The sequence below is a fragment of the Nelumbo lutea genome, chromosome 1 (genome assembly GCF_056320005.1).
Source record: "Nelumbo lutea isolate HS-2025 chromosome 1, American lotus-T2T, whole genome shotgun sequence".
Classification (NCBI taxonomy): Eukaryota; Viridiplantae; Streptophyta; class Magnoliopsida; order Proteales; family Nelumbonaceae; genus Nelumbo; species Nelumbo lutea.
In genome coordinates, this window is record NC_142684.1 from 219,434,621 (window position 1) to 219,440,866 (window position 6,246).

The window sequence follows — 6,246 nt, forward strand, 5'->3', positions numbered from 1 at the left end:
GTCAGGTTAGATCCAATAAGACAGTGAATTGGACTAGTCCAAACCAGTCCAGGTTGAACAGGTTGGACAGTCTAATAATACAGTGAATTGGGCATTTGGACCACTCCAGTTCTAATAGCTTGATGGTAGAGAGATCTAACATGCATAGTTTTCAATGCGCCAAGGCAAGGCTAAGCAATTGGGGTGCCTCGTCACCTAATCGCCTAGGCGATGGATTTCTAGGGTAGTTCCCTAGGTTCCATGTTTAAGTCTAGAAAATCAACCTATTTATGAGAAGAGAAAGAAGGAAAAGAAATTTCAAAAAATATAGGGGCTGAACTCCCTATTTTTGTTATAGGAAAAGTGTTGATTAGACAAAATTTTAAGCTCTTCCCTTATTGGTTCAGATTTTGAAATATTTGAGGGTTCAATACAAGCAGTTAGTAATGTTTGTGTTGATTAAACCCTAACAAATAAGAAAATAATAAAAAGAAATTAGTTTATAAACACAAAAAATGAATATTTTTGTTTAATAATTCCTATTTTATAATTCTAATATAAAAAATAATAATATAAAAGTATTTTATAAGATAGTATACAAAACTGCTTAGTGACTAGGCAAGTTGAGCCTCCATGGGCGCCTTGTGGCCTAGGCGTCGCCTTGACAACTATGCTCACATGTCTAGCAAGATAATGGGACAATCTAATAAGTATTTTTCTATATAGATTATTTCAAAGAAGATAAGCTTGAGAAGTTGAAATCCCAGTTTAGATGGACAAAGATAAGATAGTCTTAATCCAACACATATCTGGAATTGATGTGCAGAAGTGGCACAATACGGAAATAAATCACATTCAAAGAAGCTTTAAAGAAAAGAACTAAAGCTGAAATAAATAGAAAGAACAACTCTTCACTGAATATTTAAAAGAAAATCAACCAAAATTCCCCTAACTTTGGTCTAGCTACTCTTTATTATAGACTTACCACCTTATGGATCCTACAAGAAAGTTTCCTAATCTATGAGAACACTCTTTAATGGAATCCTACTAAAACTCTTCATAAAGAAAGTCCTAATTGAACACAAATTCGGAAATCATGATATAACGCTAACTTTTTTATAGTGAACTAAGAAGTTCTGAGCTGACGCTAACTTGGTAAATTTGAACTAAGATAGAAATTTCATGCTAATGTTAACTTGGTAATTTACCTGGTTGGATCAATAATGTCATCTCAGCTTCTTGTGTCTTAGAGTGGTTCCAATATGCATATAACTTATTGGCCTTCTCCTGTACTGCATCATCTTCCCCCTATAGGTATTAAGATGGGTCTTCAAAAACCAACATTGTAAATGTTTACTCAGTTGGTCCGAATCCCGTATTGCATCAAGAAGTGTCTCTCAAGAACCTATGTAAAGTCAGAACTCAGAACCTTTTCCTGTATATTGGAATATATTAGTATAAAATTCTTTTCACTAAATTTAATAGTTAGTATCCTTTTATCAGTAAATTAGTAAATCACCAATACTAAATTTAGGACTTGTGTCACTGAATGTTATTTCTTGTTGCACTCACTGTTTAATTGGGATGATGACTTTGATCATTAGTACAAATTTTAATGTGAAAAATCCTTCAATCTCTTTGAAGTTTGACTAAAATTGGCGTCTCTCCACTTCAACTTCTTGTAGTGTCTGGTCGGGCTGTTGACAGGTTTGGTTTGTTACTTGTTCTTGAATTTAACAACTGCTAGTTGGCATTTAGTGAGGTGGGTTTTCTTGTTTTTCCTTTTTGTGAATTTATATTGACTCCTACTCTTTAAAATTTTTCTTTCCAAAGCTTTGCTCTTAAGATTAATGAGCTAATTGTTACACAACAAAAAGGAAAATATTTTGGCTAGTGACCTGAAAATATGAAGTTGAAAGATAACCCGAAGGAAACTTACAATGTGAAGGATCCGATCCTTCTCTTCCTTTCTATGGAAATTAATCTACTCTTTATAAATGCTCTATAGTGTCTTGCTTTCATTTTTTGTGATACTTTATTGTGAAACTTAGCAACCATTGGACTATTTATTTGTTAATTTCCTTTTTCTCTTGAAGGCCATACCTTTCCTTCTTGGAGTTGTGTTAACCTGTTTTGCAATACTTGCATCTGGATGTAACTGCAATGAGAATCATTTATTTGAATGATAAAAAAGCATAGTTACAATCTTATAGAGCTTGAGTTTGCACCCCCTTCAGAAATTAAGGATCCAATTTTCAGTTATTCCTAAAAAAGTGTTGATGTCAACAGTTTCATGATGTAACTGTAGGGATCCAATTTGTTTATACCTCCTGAGAACAGGTGCACTGAGTTTGTCCCAACCCCCTCTAGGGGTTGTGTTAATATTAGGGAAATCAAGGACATTTTAAACCATGGTTGAGTCATGGGTGTTGGAACACACCCTTTAATTGTTCTCGGCATGGAGATTTTCCAGGTTAGGAATTGGATGCTCTTATCCTTAGAGATATTTCTAGACTACTGACTATATTTTCCTGACTGTGTAAATGTATTCAGTAGATCTTATAGTTGGAATAATCTGATATGGGATCTCAGGCTTATAGAAGAGATCTAGTAGAAAAACAATAAATAGGGGTGTTCTTGGAATTATATCTCTCGTTCTCTACAGAAATTGAATTGCGTACTGTAAGAAGCTCTTTTTGTTGCTTTATAGATGTCATAGTTTACATGTGTGTGTTTTGTGAATGCTCCCGAAATTCATGGGACTTTCTATTGTTAATGCTTGCAGTTAGTTCTGTTCACAATGAGCAGTTCCAAACTATTAGCAATTTAAGAAATTTATTGGATGAAATTAATTTTCTAAAACAATGAACCCACTGATTTTTTTAATCTCTTTGCTTCTTTGGTAACTAGAGTCCTTACATTAATGAATTAGTTATTCATTGTAATAGGGTAGATTTTTCCTCCAACCAATAATCTACCTACAACATTATCTTCTTTCAAGCATCCAACTGAACAGATGGCTAAGAGTGATCCAATTGACACCAGACCACCAAACAATGATTACATCAGACTGCAGGAGTGATATCAAATAACCAAAAGGACTTTGAAAGAACATATGAATGCTTGAATGCTTCTTTCGGAAACAATTTGCAAAATCAAGATAGTTGTGGAAGATGGATGAATTGCATAGTGGTTGACTCCCCAAGAATGGATGATGTGCAACTTCAGTCCCCAATTTCAAACACTCATGAAACAACTCTATCTGAAATTACTGGTCATCATCATCAATTCACTACATAGAGTCAAGTTTTTAGTATATTGGGCATTCTCAATGGAAGAAACAAGGTTCTTCTCTTCAACCATTGGTGGCGCTTATTTACAGCTGCATATTCTCTCTTTTTTTTTCTTTTTTTTCTTTTGAAGGGGCTACACAACAGGAGGTAGCCCATCCCCCAACCCAGGTGCAGGCGGGATTTGATCCCAAGTCTCCACTATGACCAGCAGGAGACCTTGCCAACCCGTTGATTGGCACCTTTTAGCTGCATATTCTCATTCCCAACATTGAAAATGGCATTTATCTCCTTCTCCACTGTTCTTCCATTTAGATAGTATCTTGTGCACATTAACTTGTTTGAAAACATTTCTTGTGTTATATGAAAAAACTGGAGACTTGACTCTTGGGTCTTTAAAAGTTGTTGCTATGGAGTATGGACCCCTCATTATCATGCTGGCATTGTTTCATAGCTCTCCATTCTTTACATGTCATTAATTTACTCTTGTCTTATTCAAATGTATAGGGTTACTGTATATTGGAGTCATACTTGACTCCAGTTAAAGCTACTAGAAGAAATTTATATTAATACACTAGGGGCGTAGGGTATCTATTACCCTTAACCTGAATCTATGTGTGATAGGGTGTCATATTTTATTGATAGAAGTAGAAGCCTCGTCTAGAAGGAATGCTTAAGATCAGTTGCAATGATGACATAAAATATGATAAATTTGGGTCTTAGGGATTTGTTATTAGACTGAGCAAAGTGTTTTATGTGCTACAGGTGCTAGTTATTGTAGAATATCTCAAGGTGCTACTTAAGCAGATCTAAAGGAGATATGGGACGGTCTTCTTTTTGTGAAGGAAAATGGATGCTTAAGATCAATTTCATGGTGATAAAAATGTATTTGGTTTTTTATAAGTGATTTAACATTTGTAAGCGTCAGAAAATGGTTCACTTGGGTTGGAAATGGAATCACCACCCATCGATTAAGGAAATGGAGGTGATGGGACCTTCGAGAATGATTTTCAAAAATGCTTTGTTTTAATAGTGACTCCAAAACCCGAGGCACCGGCTAACCAGTCCGGGTAAGACTTGGATGGAAGAGGGAAGGGGTTAGGCACCCCTCTCCCGGGTCCAATAGGTAGAGCCCACATGGGATCTCAAACAATCACAATAATAATTATTTAAACAAATGAAAACATGCTAACACCAGACAAGAACAAATCAACAAATTTATCCTACCAATTTTCATCATTACCTTATTTTTATTTTATTTTTATTATTTATTTCTTTACCTTTTTTGTTTATTTATTTTTTTGTTGCTTTTTATCCTTTTTATTATCATTATTATTTTATCTACTTTTATATTATTTTTATTCTCTATTTTTATTTAATTTTCCCAAATATTTATTTCATAATTTTCCTTTACTAATTTTTTATATTTGCATTAGTTTTTATTTCCTTACAGAATCTTATTTGATTTTATTTGCTTTATAATAATTTTATTTTATATTTTTGTATTATTATTACTACTTTTTATTTAGGAATCTTTTATACTTTTTATGTTTTCTTTTTACCTTTTTCTTCTCTTTTTGATTTAAATTATTTTTATTTCATTTTATTAATAGCAGCTTATTCTTCCTAAAACATATCCTACCTATCAAGCTATTTACCAAAATCAGTGTCCGGCACCAATCCCCATTCTCCCAATTTGCAAGCAAATGATCCGATATTGTTTATTAACTCTTCCTCCCTTCTTATAGTTTCCTTGTTCATTCATTTAGTTCCTATATGCTAATGGGGATACCATGTCTACCATTAGGAAATTAAACCACAGAGCAATCTAATTCAAACTTAAACTACCTGGATCAAACTATATAGCATGAAAGAAAAGAGAAATGATAAAACGAAATCGGATTACATAACTACAAAACACAGAGAGGAGATGGCAACATTAAAACATGCGTATTCTACCTCAGAGACTAATAATCAACCTAATAGAAAGATAGCAAAACGAAATAGATGTTGAAGCTTCAATAGTCTAACAACCAAAATGAATTTGAAAACAAAGCTAATGAATAACCATGCCGTTAACGTTCAACAAGAGAAATTTAATTCCAGAGGTAAAACCAGAAGGAGGAAGAAAGAAAGAAAAAAGAAAAAAAGGAAAAAATGAAAAAGAAAGAAACGGGTTAGCAATAGTTTAACAAAACTCAGGTTAGACTGGATCAGGGATGAAATTTTACGGGAGTGATTTTAATGATACCGACTCCATCAACTGTTGTCCCCAACCTCAAATCGTTGCTGTAAAAAGAAAAAGGAATGGTTTGAATTTACCTAAATGATATCCTGATCGATTGTTTGATGCTGCAAACGGGAAATCCAGGTGAAATAGGTGTGATCCACTGATATGGATCAGGAACTAGAGTACGCAAGGGCGAAATGATCGAATCTAATTCCTCCTTACATGCGTGAACGGACTAACAACCACTTTTACAACTTGTTCGATTCAAGGTTCGTAGAACAGAGGAAGTCTCGGTCAGCTATTAGAATAACAAGAGCGTAAAATACCACTGTGAGAAATGGATAGGAGAGGGGAGATGACGCTGAAGACGACAAACCTATCACCGAATCTAGTACAAAAAGAGAGTCCTGCCACCGGTTGGAGGTTTGCTGAGAGAGAAAGGAGAATACCGCCGCTCTGGTTTTCTCGTTCGAAGAGGATGAACAGTGATGAATAGCATGTTTTCGAGGGGTTAGTGAAAACCATGGTTTTCAAAACCGGACCGGACCGGACGGTCGGACCGAAAAAAATCGGGAACCGATCGCTTGAACGGTTCCGTTTTTCCCAAAAATCGGATTTTCCCCCAAATCATTGATTTTGGTTCGAAACCATTCGAACGATTAGGACCATTTTTTATTTTTTTGAAATTTTTTTTTATTTTTTTATTTTCTTGTCAGAACGGGCCGAGCATTCGGTTCGAACAGTCAA

The 6,246-nt window shown here is 34.6% G+C and overlaps 1 long non-coding RNA gene across 2 annotated transcripts; it reads right to left on the minus strand.

The window, feature by feature from the left end:
• Positions 1–873: 873 nt before the first annotated feature.
• LOC148881111 (uncharacterized) lies at positions 874–5,986 on the minus strand. Of its 2 annotated transcripts, none has more exons than XR_016104750.1 (2): positions 5,592–5,986; positions 874–1,384 (listed from the first exon to the last, which is right to left on the minus strand). It is a non-coding gene; the product is annotated as an uncharacterized LOC148881111 (long non-coding RNA). The 2 variants fall into 2 exon arrangements; XR_016104751.1 differs by having other exon boundaries at positions 874–1,414; positions 5,592–5,957.
• Positions 5,987–6,246: the final 260 nt, after the last annotated feature.